We start from the raw sequence: 18,121 nt of genomic DNA, 5'->3' as shown, positions 1-18,121 counted from the left end.
GGAAAGAACTTTTGAAAGCTGATTGGAGGCAAATGTTCGCAGACAAAGGGACGGCTGGAAAATGGGAAGCCTTCAGAAATGAGATAACAAGGATCCAGAGCAAGTATATTTCTGTCAGGGTGAAAGGGAAGGCTGGTAGGTATAGGGAATGCTGGATGACTAAAGAAATTGAGGGTTTGGTTAAGAAAAAAAAGGAAGCATATGTCAAGTATAGATAGGATAGATCGAATGAATCCTTAGAAGAGTATAAAAAAAGTAGGAGTACACTTAAGAGGGAAATCAGGAGGGCAAAATGGGGACATGAGATAGCTTTGGCAAGTAGAATTAAGGAGAATCCAAAGGGTTTTTACAAATATATTAAGGACAAAAGGGTAACTAGGGAGAGAATAGGGCCCCTCAAAGATCAGCAAGGCAGCCTTTGTGTGGAGCCACAGAAAATGAGGGAGATACTAAATGAATATTTTGCATCGGTATTTACTGTGGAAAAGGATATGGAAGATATAGACTGTAGGGAAATAGATGGTGACATCTTGCAAAATGTCCAGAATACAGAGGAGGAAGTGCTGGATATCTTGAAATGGTTAAAAGTGGATAAATCCCCAGGAACTGATCAGGCGTACCTGAGAACTCTGTGGGAAGCTACAGAAGTGATTGCTGGGCCTCCTGCTGAGATATTTGTCTCACCGATAGTCACAGGTGAGGTGCTGGAAGACTGGAGGTTGGCAAATGTGGTGCCACTGTTTAAGAAGGACGGTAAAGATAAGCCAGGGAACTATAAACCGGTGAGCCTGACCTCGGTGGTGTGCAAGTTGTTGGAGGGAATCCTGAGGGACAGGATGTACATGTATTTGGAAAGGCAAGGGATAGTCAACATGGCTTTGTGCATGGGAAATCATGTCTCACAAACTTGATTGAGTTTTTTGAAGAAGTAACAAAGAAGATTGATGAGGGCAGAGCAGTAGATGTGATCTATATGGACTTCAGTAAGGCGTTCGACAAGGTTCCCCATGGGAGACTGATTAGCAAGCTTAGATCTCATAGAATACAGGGAAAACTAGCCATTTGGATACAGAACTGACTCAAAGGTAGAATTCAGTGGGTAGTGGTGGAGGGCTGTTTTTCAGACTGGAGGCCTGTGACCAATGGAGTGCCACAAGGATCGGTGCTGGGCCCTCTACTTTTTGTCATTTACATAAATGATTTGGATGTGAGCATAAGAGGTACAGTTAGTAAGTTTGCAGATGACACCAAAATTGGAGGTGTAGAGGACAGCGAAGAGGGTTACCTAGATTACAACAGGATCTGGACCAGATGGGCCAATGGGCTGAGAAATGGCAGATGGAGTTTAATTCAGATAAATGCGAGGTGCTGCATTTTGGGAAAGCAAATCTTAGCAGGACTTATACACTTAATGGTAAGGTCCTAGGGAGTGTTGCTGAACAAAGAGACCTTGGAGTGCAGGTTCATAGCTCCTTGAAAGTGGAGTCGCAGGTAGATAGGATAGTGAAGAAGGCGTTTGGTATGCTTTCCTTTATTGGTCAGAGTATTGAGTACAGGAGTTGGGAGGTCATGTTGCGGCTGTATAGGACATCGTTTAGGCCACTGTTGGAATATTGCGTGCAGTTCTAGTCTCCTTCCTATTGGAAAGATGTTGTGAAACGTGAAAGGGTTCAGAAAAGATGTACAAGGATGTTGCCAGGGTTGGAGGATCTGAGCTGCAGGGAGAGGCTGAACAGGCTGGGGCTGTTTTCCCTGGAGCGTCAGAGGCTGAGGGGTGACCTTATAGAGGTTTCCAAAATTATGAGGGGCATGGATAGGATAAATAGACAAAGTCTTTTCCCTGAGGTCAGGGAGTCCAGAACTAGAGGACATAGGTTTAGGGTGAGAGGGGAAAGATATAAAAGAGACTTAAGGGGCAACTTTTTCACGCAGAGGGTGATACGTGTATGGAATGAGCTGCCAGAGGATGTGGTGGAGGCTGGTACAATTGCAACATTTAAGAGGCATTTGGATGGGTATATGAATAGGAAGGGTTTGGAGGGATATGGGCTGGGTACTGGTAGGTGGGACTAGATTGGGTTGGGATATCTGGTCGGCAAGGACGGGTTGGACCGAAGGGTCTGTTTCCATGCGGTACATCTCTATGACTCTATAACATCTTTCCGATAGGAAGGAGACCAGAATTGCACGCAATATTCCAATAGTGGCCTAACCAATGTCCTGTACAGCCGCAACATGACCTCCCAACTCCTGTACTCAATACTCTGACCAATAAAAGAAAGCATACCAATTGCCTTCTTCACTACCAGTTAAGACTCTAATCGTGTTTTTTAAAAACTCCTGAACATACTTACAAAGTGGAGGTAATGTCCTTATGGTATTATCACTGAACTGTTAATCCAAATATTCTGGTAATGTTCCTAGAACCTGGATTCGTCTCCTGGCATGGCAGATGGTAGAATTTGAATTCAATAAAAGTCTGGAATGAACAATATAATGATGGCCATGAATCCATTGTTGATTTTTGGAAAAACCTATCTGGTTCACTAATGTCCTTTGGGAAAGAAACTGCCATCCTTACCTGGTCCGGCCTATATGTGACTCCGGACCGACAGCAATGTAGTTGACTCTCGACCACTGTCTGAATGGGTGTTAAATGCTGGCCTAGCCAACAATGCTCTCATCCGATGAGTGAAGGCATAACAAGAACAGTACCAGCTGTGTTTAAAAATGAGGTGCAACGCAGGTTCAAATGTGACAAATGCATAAGTAGTGAGTGATAACCATGTCGAAGCAATTTCACAACCAAGGGACCAAATGTAAGCTCTGCAGGCCTGTCATATCAGTTGGGAATAGTGGTGGTCAATGAAACAACTGGAGGAGGAGGCTCTAGAAATTATCATTCTTAATAATGGGGCAGCTGAGCAAAATCAGTTCAAAAGATAAGGCTGAAGCATTGCCACAACCTTCAGCCAGAAGTGCTGAATGGATGATCCATCTTGGCCTCTTCCAGCAGTTCCCAGCTTCACATTATGTCAGACTTCAGTCAATGCATTGACTCCACATAACGTCAATAAATGGCTGAAGGCACTGGAAACTGCAAAGGCACTAACAACATTGGTGTGATTCTGTGGTCAAAAGTGAATGCTTAATTTGTCTAATATTCAAACCAGTTCACTATATATGTGAAGCGTTTTGTAATGTTTGTAAGATGTACATAAATGTGAGTGTATTTTTACTTTTTAAAATTATATTAACCTTACAAGGATATGTGGGTGTTAATGCTTGTGATGAATTTAAAGAATTATTATAGATATCTCCAAGGAGATCAAAGATTAATAAACATAACAGACGTCAGTTAAGTGGAAAATTATTTATACAAAATTGTAAACTGCAGAAGAAACTGTACAATAATTACTAATAAAAACACAACTATGCTGCCACATCCATAATCTTATTATTTAACTAAAATAATTGTAATACTGGAAAGAGAATAGCGGAACCTGGAAACAAGGATGATAACTGGACTCTTTGCTCACAAATTGATTTGACCAAATGGTGTGTGCACAACTGCATTTCATGAACAAACAAATAGAATGTTTATACTTTGTGTGGTATTGTGTATTGTTGAATTCCTAGCAAAATACCAAGCAATTATTACATTTTCAAAATATAATCCCAAAATTGGTAAAGATGAGAATGTGTAATGTTAATTTAGTTGATCTTGTTATCCCCTACAGTCAGTTCTACTATAACGTCTGTTTCTTCAACGTGAATTGTCTATAATGCGATTGAAGAATTTAGACCATTATTTGTAGAATGCAAACTTTCCCTACCTGTACTGGCTATAGCTCAATTCTGGCCACATTAGTTTAAATGGTACTGCTATTATGTGATTTTCATATAATATAGGGTCGCATGGGAATGAACTATTGCGTTATGTCAGAACCAACCGTACTTATAAGCAGTGATTATTGTTGCAGAATTAATTCCAAAATAACATTTGGAAGTATTGTGGTAAAATATATCAGAGACACTTGTACAGATGGTGCACATGATTTCTTCACAAGCATTCTTGGTGTCCAAAGCTCCAAACTTTTTGATTCTGTATTCAAATTGCTGGTAGAATTATTGATGATTTGGGGAATGTATGTGAGAGACAGAGAATTACTATATAAATCATTTGGTTGTGTGTACAGAAATAGGAAGACTGAGTGAATGAACATATGACTGAAAAAGTGGTGTAGGATGGAGAGCTTTAGATTTCTGGAGCATTGGGATTGGTTCTGGGGTAGGTTGGACCTGTATCAGAAGGATGGGTTACACCTTAATAGAACTGAGACCAATATCTGCCAAGGAAAATGTGATAATGCTGTTGGGAAGCATTTAAATGAACTTATCAGATGTATGGGAACTGGACACAAAATTCAATTAGAATAAAAACAAAGCTGATTGTGGGAAATATAAATGAAAATGCAAGGTAGCAAAAACAAATCCTAGGAGCAATCAGGGTCAAATTACAAAATTGTGTTAAAAAGGTAGAATTAAAGTATTGTCCATAAATGCACACTTGTAGGAGTAAATGATTTAATTGTGACTATGGAGATATGGCTGCAGGATAATCAATATTGGGAACTGAATATTAAAGGATATTCAATATTCAGGAAAGATCAGCAAGAAGAAAAAAGAAGTGGAATAGTGCTGATAATAAATGATGAGATTGCACAACTGGATGTAGAGTCTGGGTGGAGCTAAGAAACTGCAAGTGCCAACAAACATTGGTAGGAGTACATTATGCATCACTTAGCCATGCATCACTTGATTATACTGAAGATGTAATAAATTATGTTGAGCAACCAACTAGATCACAGGCTATCTTAGATCTGGTATTATGTAATGAGAAAGGTGTAATTAATAATCTTGTTGAAAAAATAACATAAGGAATTATGATCATAGTATGATAGATTTTCCATTTAATTTAGAAATGATGAAAAATCAAATACAAGGTCTTAAATGCAAACACGGGCAATTATGAAAGCATCAAGAAAAAACTGTGATGGAGTGGAAATATAAATTAAAGGTCTGGTGGTACAAAGACAATGGCTAATACATAAAGAATTAAGCTTGGTTTAAAACAATTAATTCCATAACAAAAATATCCAACAGGAAAGACAAGAGAATCATGGTTAACAAGTAAATTTAAAGATAGTTTAGATCAAAAGAGAAGGCTGATAAAATTGCCAAAAAGTTATCGAGCCTGAGGATTGGGAGAATTTTAGAGTTCAGCATGAAATACAAATTTATTGACAGAGAATATTGTAAAATAGCAAGAAACATAAACATTAACTGTAAAAGCTTTTACAGATACATGCAAAGGAAAATATTATCAAAACCAAATGTGTGACCAGTGGTGTGCCAGAAGGATCAGTGCTGGGTCCACTACTTTTCTTCATTTATATAAATGATTTTGAGATGAACAGAGGACGTATAGTTAGTAAGTTTGCAGATGACACCAAAATTGGAGGTGTAGTGGACAGAGAAGAAGGTTATCTCAGAGTACAACAGGATCTTGATCAGATGGGCCAATGTGCTGAGGGGTGGCAGATGGAGTTTGATTTAGATAAATGTGAGGTCTGCATTTTGGAAAAGCAAATCAGAGCAGGACTTATACACTTGGTAAAGTATACTTATACAATGGTAAAGTACTGGGGAGTGTTGCTCAACAAAGAGATCTTGGAGTGCAGGCTCCTAGTTCCTTGATAGTAGAATCGCAGGTATAGGATAGTGAATAAGGCATTTGGTATACTTTCCTTTATTGGTCAGACCACTGAGTATAGGAGTTGGGAGGTCATGTTGTGGTTGTACAGGTCATTGGTTAGGACACTTTTGGAATATTGTGTGCAATTGTGGTCTCCCTCCAAGAGGAAGGATGCTGTGAAACTTGAAAGGGTTCAGAAAGGATTTACAAGCATATTGCCAGGGTTGGAGGATTTGAGCTATGGGGAGAGGCTGAATAGGCTGGGGCTGTTTTCCCTGGAGCGTCCGAAATAGAGGTTTATAAAATCATGAGGGGCATGGATAGGATAAACAGACAAGGTATTTTCCCTGGGGTGAGGGAGTCCAGTACTCGAGGGCATAGGTTTAGGGTGAGAGGGGAGATATAAAAGGGACCTAAGGGGCAACCTTTTCATGCAGTGGTTGGTGTATGGAATGAGCTACCAGTGGTGAAGGCTGGTACAATAACAGCATTTAAAAGGCATCTGGATGAGAATATGAATAGGGAGAGTTTAGAGGGATATGGGCCAAGTACTGGCAAATGGGACTAGATTAGGTTGGGATAACTGGTTGGCATAGACCGAAGGGTCTGTTTCCGTACTGTACATCTCTATGACTCTGAGCTGTCTTCACAGAGGAAGACTCATGAAGGTTCCTAGAAATAATTAAAATCCAAAGGTTTAAGTGAGACTGTTGAATGGAAAGAAAGGTGTATTAGTAAAATTAGTATTGGAGAAATTAATGGGATGGGAAATTGACAAAATACCTGGGACCCGTTCACCTTCACCCTAGGGTGTTGAATGAGATGACTTCAGAGATAGTGGATCCACTGTGATCATTATTAAAACTTCTTAAATTCTATAGTGGTTCCTACAGATTGGAAAGTTGCAAATGCAACCTCACTGTTTAGGATAGGAAAAAGGGAGAAAATGGTCTTTTAGTCTGATGTCAGTAGAAGGGAAATTACTAGCATCTATTATAATGGATTACTGGACATTTAGAAAATAAAGAAAGGGAAACAGTTGTTTTTAATTTGTTCTTTATTACTTTGCTCTTTATTCCTTTATTCATTTCTAAACATCATGTTGAAAATAAACAAAGCCTCTCAAGATAAAAAGTTGGGAAGTGAAGGGCATTATAATGCTTATGTTACTGGACTAATAATCTTGAGATCCATATCCATCTCCTGATCTACATGTGACTTCAGTCTGACACAACATGCTGAATTCCAGTTGTCCTCAGAATGATGTAGTAAACATTCAATCCTTTTTTTTTACAAAAAGGATACCGAGGCCAACAAGGAATGAGCAATAAATGCCTTCATTACCAATAGGGGACGCAATGACCTCGTGGTAATATCGGTAGACTATTAAACTGGAGACCCTTGCAATGTTCTCAGCACACAGATTTGAATCCTGCCATGGCAAGTGGTAGAATTTGAATTCAATCTAAAAAAACTGGAATTGTGGATGCTGGAAATGAGAGACAAAAACAGAAATTCCTGGAAAATCTCAGGTCTGGCAGCATCTGTGAAGAGAAATCATAGTTAACGTTTCAGGTCCAATGACCGTTCTTCAGAATGTTAACTCTGATTTCTCTCCACAGATACTGCCAGACCTGCTGAGATTTTCCAGCAATTTGTTTTTGTTGTAAATAATTTCAGGGCCTAAGCACCTTCTTCCACGTCCTTACTCCAATGCTCACACACCAGAGCATCATATGGGCTGCTACTACAGCCATTCAATTCTCAGCTACTAATGGTCACAATTAGTAGTTTCTGATTTCCCCAACTGAACTTTACCCATTCCTTTGTCTGCCTAGCTGTTGTTCTCTCTTCCTGGACTTCAAGAAATCCTTTTTGCTTAGTTCTTTACCATCCATTTGTAGCTAGATAATTACAACTAAATTATCAATTACATTCTTTTTAAATACGAAATCTGTCACAGTCAAATGGTGCAGGGGAAAACAGGGGAACTATTTCACTCATCTCTTCAGTGGATTGTAATATATGTTTATACACATACATGTGCATATGCATGTGGGTCAACTCAAATGCATATTGAATTTCAAGTGTTCTTTGTTCAATTGGTTGTTCACCTTGCTTCATGTAAAGACTGTGTCATTCTCCCAGATTCTCTGCCTCTGTTCCAATAATGCCACCTTCCGTAGGAGTGTTTTTGACATGTTGTCCTTTATTATCTATCAAGGACTTCCCCAAACCACAGCTGACAGGACCCTCAACTGTGTCTAACACATATTCAGCACTCCTGTCCTTATCCCTTCCCTCCCTGCATGAACAATAATAGGATTCCCCTTGTCCTCAGTTTCTACCTCTGCATTTAAAAGACCATTCTCTACCTTTACTATCTCTATCTAGCAGGATGCTACAACCAAACATGTCTCCCCTCTTTTGTGAACATTCCACAATTGTTCCCTCTGTTACAATGTAGTTTACTCCTCAATCGCTCCTAACATCTCCTTACAGCCCCATCGTACCTTCCCGTTCATTCGCTAAAGGTCCTTTTACCTCCTACCTCTTCATTGTCAAAGGCCCCAACAGAGCTTCCAGATGAAGCAGCTGTAACTCTTAATTAGCAAGACCAAATGCAGACTGGGGCACTGCCTTTTGATTCACCTCTAGTTTGTTTATAAGGATTACACTGATCTTCCATTTCCATGACATTTAAATAAATCATCTTGTTCTCAAACTAAAATCTGTCATTGGGTTATTATAGAGCTCCAGCGAAACCCAATGGAAGCTAAAGGAACACCACTTAATTTTCTGCTTAGGCCCTTTCTAGCCTTCAGGACTTAACACTGAATTACACACTGTGTTCCATCTTAATTACCAACCCCCAGCCCTCCATTGCACAGATTTGCTGTCAGCACAGCTGACCTATTTTCTACTATTCACTTAAACCATTAATATCAGTTCTGAGGAAGGGTCGCTCAACCCGAAACGTTAACTTTAATTTCTCTCCACAGATACTGCCAGGCCTGCTGAGCTTTTCCAGCAATTTCTGTTTTTATTCCATTAATATCTGCTCTGGTCTATATTGCTCCTTTACTAACATTAGTGATCCCTTTATCTTTTGCTCTCACTTTCACCATTTGTTCCTCTTTCATGTCTTATCAACAGCATAGAACCATAATTTTCTAGTGCACTTCCATTCTGAAGAGGTCATACTGGATGCAAAACATTAATTTTTTTTCACAGAAGCTGCAGACTTGTTTAGTTTCTCCAGCATTTTCTGTTTTGATTTCAGATCTCCAATATCCACAGTTCTTCGCTTGTACTTTGATGTTTTCTAGCTGGTACAAGACTATTTTCATCCTAATCATAGAATCAAATGAATAATCCTCATGAAAAATTAGTTTTTACTCATGTTGTTATTAGCCCGAATTGATTGAACAAGAAGAAGCATTTCCTTCTTTTAGTGCATATAATACTGAGGGAACAACAAATTTTCTTTTGGTTAAAGTTATGGTGAGAGCTGAGGGCAATCTTTCAGACCAAAAGTATTTTATCCAGTGCCTGAAGATTCAATTTTATTATTCAAACAAACTCAGATACAGCATTTCATAATTGCCAAATATATCTGTAACTAAAAAGTCAGATATTATTTTGGCATAACCAAAAAAAAAGTGATTGTTTAATTTTAGAACAGTCCAGATGCATTGTATGATTGTTTATAAGAACTTACACTTCATAGTTCTCTATGTCATAAATATTGAAAGAATTTACTCAACAAACAGACAGCTGAAAAAAAGTATTCAAATATAAGAATTAGAATACAAATTAAATGATATATTTAATTAGAATTGTGGTGTCTAAACAGCTTCAATGCTAACTGCTAAGCCTTAATCAATATGTCCTAAGATGTGGGTGCCATTAGTCACTTAGTTAACTTCAAAGCTCGAAATGCATGGATCAGGGGTCAATCTGAAATCGACCATTGCAGTGATAGTACAAGAATAAGAAACATTTAGTACAATTGTACACTGCAAAAATAAGAAATAAGATTGTATTTATATTTTATGAAGGAAAGTTAATGGCAGGATTTTGCTAAGGTGGCAATGGGAGATTTATTTTGTTTGGAGTCATAAAGATGGACGGCACAGAAACAGATCCTTCGGTCCAACCTTGTCCATGCCGACCAGATATCTTAAATTAATCTAGCCCATTTGCCAGCAGTTGGCCCATTTCTCTCTAAACCCTTCCTTTTCATATACCCATCCAGATGCCTTTTAAATGTTGTAATTGTACCAGCCACACCACTTCGTCTGGCAGCTCATTCCATACATGCACCATCCTTTGCTTGAAAAGGTTGCCTCTTCGGTTCCTTTTATATGTTTCCCCTCTCACCCCAAACCTATGCCCTCTAGTTCTGGATTCTCCCACTAGCTCAAAACCTCCAACTCTGGCAACATCCTTGTAAATCTTTTCTGAACCTTTTCAAGTTTCACAACATCCTTCCTGCAGGAGGGAGACCAGAATTGTACACAATATTCCAAAAGTGGTCCACCATGACAGAATTCAAAACTGGATCCTCAGAACTTTACCTGAGTCTCTGAATTAATAGTTGATCTGTTACACTATTAAACCATCACTTCCTCCCTTGCAGTCCTTGTGGTGTAGTGACATCCAGTCAAGTGTTAGATAGGGTTCCAGGATTTTAGAGTCATAGTCATGAAGTCATAGAGGTGTACAGCACGGAAACAGACCCTTTGGTCAAACGGATCCATGACGACCAGATATCCCAACCTAGCCTAGTCCCATTTGCCAGCACTTGGCCCATATCCCTCTAAACCCTTCCTGTTCATATACCCATCCAGATACCTTTTAAATGTTGTAATTGTACGAGCCTCTACCACTTCCTCTGGCAGTTCATTCCATACACATACCACCCTCTGTGTGAAAACGTTGCTCCTTAGATCTCTTTTATATCTTTCCTCTCTCACCCTAAACCTATACTTCCTAGTTCTTGACTCACCCTGCAAGGGGAAAGACTTTGTCTATTTGTCGTAAGCATGCCCTTCACGATGTTTTAAACCTCAATGAGATCACCCCTCAGCCTTCGACATTCCAAGGAAAACATCCCCAGCCTATTCAGCCTCTCCCTATAGCTCAAATCCTCCAACATCCTTGTAAATCTTTTCTGAACCCTTTCAAGTTTCACAACATCCTTCAAATAGGAAGGAGACTAGAATTGCATATAATATTACAAAATTGGCCTAACCAATGTCCTGTACAGCCACAAGACCTCCCAACTCTTGTACTCAATGCTCTGACCAATAAAGGAAAGCATACCAAACACCTTCTTCACTATCCTGTCGACCTGCAACTCTACTTGAAGGAGCTATGAACCTGCACTCCAAGATCTCTTTCTTCAGCAAAACTCCCTAGGACCTTACCATTAAGTGTACAACTCCTGCTAAGTTTTGCTTTCCCAAAAAGCAGCACCTTGCATTTATCTAAATTAAACTCCATCTGCCACTTCTCAGCCCATTGGCCCATCTGATCAAGATCCTGTTGTAATCTGAGGTACCCTTCTTCGCTGTCCACTACACCTCCAATTTTGGTGTCATCTGTAAACTTACTAACTATACCACCTATGTTCACATCCAAAAAATAGTGGACCCAGCATTGACCTTTGTGGCACTCCACTGGTCACAGGCCTCCAATCTGAAAAACAACCCTCCACCACACCCCTCTGTCTTCTACCTTTGAGCCAGTTCTGTATCCAAATGGTGCGTTCTCCCTGTATTCCATGCGATCTAACCTTGCTAACCAGTCTCCCAAGGGGAACCTTGTCGAACGCCTTACTGAAGTCCATGTAGATCACATCTACTGCTCTGCCCTCATCAGTCCTCTTTGTTACTTCTTCAAAAACTCAATCAAGTTTGTGAGACATGATTTCCCATGCACAAAGCCATGTTGACTATCCCTAATCAGTCCTTGCCTTTCCAAATACGTGTAAGTCCTGTCCCTCAGCCACTGAAGGAACAGCACTCTAATGATACCTTAACCTGTCGAAGAAACCTGTGGTTGAGCTGACACCGTAAACTAAAAAAGATACACATTATAGTTTCTCTTTCAACAAATATGTACTAGTAAAGGAGGAAAAAAAAGCTCCATTTCCACCTTACTTGAAGCCCAGTGGCAGGAGATGAATTTGGTTTGGTCTAGACCAATCCTAGTCAAAAATGTGCTTCGTCTTTCAAAATGCCTGTTTTAGAATAATGTTGGTGTGCAGAAGGAGGGAAACACATAGACTTCAAAAAGAAGGAAATTAGCTTTTTCGTAAATGGGGGCAGACCAAGGTGCATCCACGTGATTCTTTTAGACGCACGTTTTGCCTGCGAGCGAACGTGACCGTTGGGAGCGCGGGACGGGCGCGAGCGTGACCGTTGGAATCGTGCGACGGGTCGGGACGCTCGTGGCGCGGGTAATGCCTGTTTGCAGGAACGTAAAGGCGGCTCGAAAACGATGGTATCAGTCCATGAGACACACAAAACAATGAAAATCCTGATATTATTTGTAATTGTGGGACAATTAGGAAAAGAGTACAGATCGAATCAGTTCCTACTATTCTAAAATTCGCCCAAGGGAAATGGGGAGTTGTGGAATAATTCGAAGATTCTTTTAAGGAAATAGGCGAGAAACTGGAGATGGGGCAAATAATTCCCAAGCACTTGAAGGAATGGGAAATGGAGGACCGCGGAAAGTGTAATCGAGAGTCATTCCAGAAAGCAGGAATTCTGGGAAGAGAGGGCAATAATACAGATAATCGCTTTGCAGAAAATCAAAGAATTAAGAAGATAATTTGTTAAGAGAAAATTTTCCCAGTGTCGTCTCGGAACAAAGGGAAAGCAGTTCAGCAGGTGCTGTACATTATAGGGTGCCAACATGAGGGAAAAGTTTACCAATTCAGAAAGGACGTGCTAAAAGAAAAGTCTAATGCAGCAAGCAAACTCTGAAAGAATTTAAGAACATCGCCAGGAACCAGAAAATATGGTTTGCAAACTATTCACAGGCTGCAAAAGCTGTAGAGACAGTTTTCCAAAGAAAAAAAATGCGGTTGAGGATCTTGCATGTTAGGATTTGAAATGGGGAGAGAAGAACTGAAACAGCAATAAACATTTTAGAATAGTAAGTTTCGCGACTGAGAAAGCCCAGGAAATATACAATCTTGCAGAAACTGCTTTTTTAAAATTACAAATTAGCTGTGAGAAATATTAGCAATTTCTAAGTATTTGTGAAAGTATATTTCGAGCCGCCGAGGACCGGAGGACATGAGGTGGGGTGGGGTTGCGATGGCACGATGGATGGTAGGAAGGTGAAGGTGAACGGTTTCGTGGGGGAGTTAGCAGGGAGAGAGTGGGGCAAAACCGTGGTAAATCGGGAAGAAACCCGGTTGTTGGCGTGCTGGAAGTGGGAAGTAAGCTTTCCGGGGTCCGTGCTCTTCCAGAGATTTGAAAGAGCGGAGAAAGTAGGAGCAGTACCTGCGAATATAAGGCTCGGGAACGACCTCCGCAAACAGCTGAGAATCAGGAGGATGCAGGCATGGTAGAGAGAAAATGCCGAAACTGAGGGTTGAAGCGAGGTTATGAAGAGATGAACATACGAGAGTGCAAGAAGGAGGGGAAAAGGATCTTCAGGTAAAACTGCTTCATCATTGCAGCTTTGCGGTTTCCTTGGATGTGGAACGGATTAATCATGTGGGTTAAGAGCAGATCCCTTGATGTCCCAAACTAAACGGGATGCGATCAAATCCTTCCAGTCACTCAAAACTCTCACCCCCGTGTATCTTCACACACGACATTAAAATGTGATCCTAAGATCACTCAGTTCGCTTATTTGAAACGTTCACTCATTTCTGAACTGTCGTCTGCCACAGTACCTCAGGATTGCAACGCGGTATAACTTTTTGAAAAGAAACCCTAACAGTAAGGGAAATCTGATGATTCTGAATCTTAAAAAGTTAAAATGTTCACATAGGCGTTAAAATACTCTTAAATGTTTACTTACCGATTGATGATACTAATTGAAAATCCCGAAAATAAAGTTCAGTTGTAAAACTTCACTGTTAACTAATTGAGAACTTGAATCAACAGTCACTCCGTTCGCTTGATTTTTATCTTTGGATTTCTATCTTGCATTCCCCCAACTTTTTTTTCAGTAAAAGTTGTTTGTTCCCCCTATTAAAACAGTCTTGTCTGCCTCTTAAATCAAACTGAGATCACGGGGTTGGATTCGTAACATTTACGTCGTGCTTCTTTAAATGCTGATTTCATTAAAAGAGCACAAGCAAACAGGGAACTGACAGGTTCATCCTTGTACGTCTAACATTGCTAATATCTTCAGATACATACATTAAATCCTTCTGCTGCTAAACACATTGGTGCTTATTGGCAAGACATGAACTGTCATATTTATTTTAAGCTATTAACTATTCTCAGTACTTTTTCTCGTTCATCCCATTATGATAGTCTTTTTTTAAACCGTAGCATTATTATACGTAATATCAACTGAAATAAATATTTCTAGTTTTGTAAAACTTCAGTAATGCTAAATATAATTAGCATAATCATTCAAATTAGGATATTATGCACTCAATTTGTGATATTATGTAATATTTAAACATTTCTATTCAGTTATTCTCTTTAATTCTAAATTATTTTAAAACCACAAATTGAGAATTGTTAAACGAAGTGCAAAATAAAGCAGGGTTGATGGCAGATAAATTTGCATTTCTAAAGGATTATAGGGATTCAAAAGTGCTGTAGAAGCTCTCAAGACAAAATTCAAACTGAAGTTTTTAAATTTATCTTATTCACAGATCATTACAGTGAATGTGCTACCCTATTTATTGCTGGCATTGGGGCCTTGAGCTGTTGAACGTGTTATTGTTCTTATATAATCTTACAATATTAGTTGGGGTTTTTGGGGCAGTGGAAAGTCATTTTCCTGTAAAACATAGAATTCAGAAGTTATAATAGGAGTCACATAGTAAATTGCAAAGCAACAGAAGATGCCCTAAGTACATTTTTAAAGTTTTAACTATTTTTGAGGGAAATGCCTTTGTTCAAGTTCAGAGCTATATTTGAAATCCTTTACTACATGTGTTAAAAATGATAACTTCAGGAAATTGATTTCAGCAGCTGAGATAATAAATAATAAGGGAAGGGTTGAAGCTTTGCAGAGTGAATATAGAAAGTTAGGTGGTAGGGTAAATTGCAGAAACTCAAAGGTAGTAATCTCTGGATTACTCCCGGTGCCAGATGCTGGTGAGAGTAGGAATGAGCAGATAGGGCAGATAAATCATTGACTGAGGAGGTGGTGCAGTGGGTAAGAATTCAGATTTTTGGATCGTTGGGATTTCTCTGGTGCAGAAAAGACCTAGTCAAAAGGTACAGGTTTCACCTGAACTGGAAGGGGACCAATATCCTGGTAGGGAGATTTCCTAGTACTATTCAGGAGCCTTTAAATTACTAAGGGGTGAGGGTGGAAGGATCCTAAGTAGCAGTGGGAATAGAAAGACTGATGAGGATTGTTCTGAATTTAAAAAAGAACAATTAGAAAAGGCAGGCAAGAACAAGTCAAAGAATGAGGTAACTCTGAAGAATTATACTGCATTTATTTCACTGCAAGGGCTCTTATAGGTAAGGCAGATTAACTCATGGAATGTATGGAAACATGGGTCTGGTCTATTACAGAAAATCGTTGAGGGAGAGGCGGGACTGGCAGCTCAGTGTTTTGAGTTTTAGATGCTATAGGAAGGAAAGAAAGGGAGTCAAGAGATGAGTTGGAGTCATGTATTTGATTAAGGAAAACTTCACTGCTGTACTTCAAAAGAATATTTCTGAGGGATTGTCCAGTAAAGCTATATGGGTGGAAATCAGAAAAACGAAGGGGATCAATATCTTAATGGGATTGTACTGTAAGATCCCCAAAGAGCAACAAATATGCAAAGAGATCTCAGATATGTGTAAGAATAAAAGGGTTGTAATAGTAGGGGGTTTTAACTTTCCAAACATAGACTGAGACTGCCATAGTCTTCAGAATTTGAATGGTGAGGAATTTGTTAAATGTCAAAACATGTGGTGCTGGAAAAGCACAGGAGGTCAGACAGCATCTGAGGAGCAGGAGAATTGATGTTTCGGGCATAAGCCCTTCATCAGGAATGTGAGGGGGCTGGGGGAAGAGGGCTGAGAGATGAATAAGAGGGTGGATATGGGGCTGGAAGGAAGGTAGCTGGGAAGGTGATGGGTAGGTACAGGTGGGGATGATGGTGATTGGTCAGAGAGGAGAGTGGAGCAGATAGGTGAGAAGGAAAATGGACAGGTAGGACAGTTCAAGAGGATGGTGCTGAGTTGGAGGGTTGGATCTGGGATGAGGTGGGGGGAGGGGAGATGAGGAAACTGACGTTGATGCCATGTAGTTGGAGGGTCCCAAGGCAGAAGATGAGGCATTCTTCCTTCAGGCATTGGGTGGGTTGGATTCGGTGGTGGAGGAGGCCCAGGACTTACATGTCCATGGCGGAATGGGAGGGGAGGGGGGTTGAAGTGGTCGGCCACAGGGCGATGGGGTTGTTTGGTGCGTGTGTTCCAGAGCTGTTCCCTGAAAGTTGGCGTCCTATCACCCCAATGTAAAAGAGACCACATCGAGAGCAACTTGCGTCCACACCTCCTCTGTCATCTCTGTCCAAAGCCTCAACGGATCCTCCACATCCGACAGAGATTTTCCTGCACATCCAAGTACCTCATCTACTGTGTTCGTTGCTCTCGATGTGGTCTCCAGAGTTTTTTTTGAGGTGGAAAATGTGTGGGTGAAGTTGAGGAACTGTTTAACCTCCTTGTGGGAGCATGAGGTGGCGCTGATACAGTCATCAATGTAGCGGAGGTAGAGGTGGGGAATGGTGCCGGTGTAACTTCGGAAGATGGGCTGTTCCACGTAACTGACAAAGAGACAGGCATAGCTGGGTGCCCGTGGCTATCCCTTTCATCTGGAGGAAGTGGGAGAATTCTAAGGAGAAATTATTGAGGGTGAGGACCAGTTTAGCCAAATGAATGAGACTGTCAATGGAGGGGTACTGGTGGGAACGTCGGGAGAGGAAGAAACTGAGGGCTTGGAGGCCCTCGTCATAGCGGTTGGAGGTGTATAGGGATTGGATGTCCATGGTGAAGATGAAGCATTGGGGGCCAGGGAAACAAAAGTCTTGGAGGAGGTGGAGGGCATGGGTAGTGTCCCGAATGTATGTGGGGAGTTCCTGGACTGGGGAGATAGGACAGTATCAAAGTATGTGGAGATGAGTACGGTGGGGCAAGAGCAGGCCAAGACGATGGATAGGCTGGTGTAGTCAGGCTTGTGGATCTTGGGTAGGAGGTAGAACCAGGTGTTGTGGTGTTCCCAAACAACGAGGTTAGAAGCTGTGGGTGGGAGATGCCCTGAGGTGATGAGATTGTGTGCGTTCTGGGAGATGATAGTTTGGTGATGGGAGGTGAGATCCTGGTCGAGAGGGCTGTAGGGTGGAGTGGATAGGTGGGAAGGAAAATGGACAGGTAGGATACGTCGTGAAGGTGCTGCCGGGTTGGAACAGGGATAAGGTGGGGGAAGGGAAATGTGGAAACTGGTGAAATCTACATTGATGCCGAGATTGGAGGGTCCCGATTAATCTCGTGGCCTAGGCAGATGCTCTGAGGTCATATGTTCAGATGGTGGAATTTAAACTCAATCAGTAAATCTTGAACACCTGGCTAGTTTCAGTAAAGGTGTGGATATATCATTCTTCTCTCCTGAATAAAAACCGAAAGAACTGTGGATGCTGTAAATCAGAAACAAAATCGAAGCAGCTGGAAAAGCTCAGCAAGTCTCAGCCGACCCATTCTGCAAAAAGGATCATAGGACCTGAAACGTTAACTCTGATTTCTCTGCACAGTTGCAGACCTAATGAGCTTTTGCAGCAACTTCTGTTTTTAATTCTTTTCTCCTGCTTAGCATATTTTATCCAGATCTTAATGCTGTGCAACAGTGTCCAGCAGTGCATTGAGAATGCAGGCTTGGTAAACTCAAAGTTTGATTTCTGTGTGGAGTTTGCACGTTCTCCCCGTGTCTGCGTGGGTTTCCTCCGGGTGCTCCGGTTTCCTCCCACAGTCCAAAGATGTGCAGGTCAGGTGAATTGGTCATGCTAAATTGCCCGTAGTGTTAGGTAAGGGGTAAATGTAGGGGTATGGGTGGGTTGTGCTTCGGCGGGTCGGTGTGGACTTGTTGGGCCGAAGGGCCTGTTTCCACACTGTAATCTAATCTAATCTACATTCCCTTACTCTGCTTGTGTATAATAGC

The 18,121-nt window shown here is 40.9% G+C and overlaps 1 protein-coding gene across 2 annotated transcripts in view; it reads right to left on the bottom strand.

Moving 5' to 3' along the window:
- ucn3l (urocortin 3, like) overlaps positions 1-13,937 on the bottom strand; it is a 36,995-nt gene extending 23,058 nt beyond the window's left edge. Inside the window, exons 1-2 of one of the 2 annotated variants that reach the window (XM_087999763.1) lie at positions 13,808-13,937; positions 2,355-2,479 (exon numbers count right to left, since the gene is read on the bottom strand). The gene's annotated coding sequence lies outside the window, so the exon portion shown is untranslated. The remainder of the gene's footprint in view (positions 1-2,354; positions 2,480-13,807) is intronic. The other variant, XM_043714029.2, reaches the window with a different exon arrangement.
- Positions 13,938-18,121: the final 4,184 nt, after the last annotated feature.

This window comes from Chiloscyllium plagiosum, unplaced genomic scaffold (assembly GCF_037043375.1).
Source record: "Chiloscyllium plagiosum isolate Xiang-an unplaced genomic scaffold, Cpla_swu_hap1 HiC_scaffold_23, whole genome shotgun sequence".
In the NCBI taxonomy this organism is placed as follows: Eukaryota; Metazoa; Chordata; class Chondrichthyes; order Orectolobiformes; family Hemiscylliidae; genus Chiloscyllium; species Chiloscyllium plagiosum.
The sequence above is the reverse complement of the archived record's forward strand: the minus strand, read 5'-3'. Positions and strand labels throughout refer to the sequence as shown.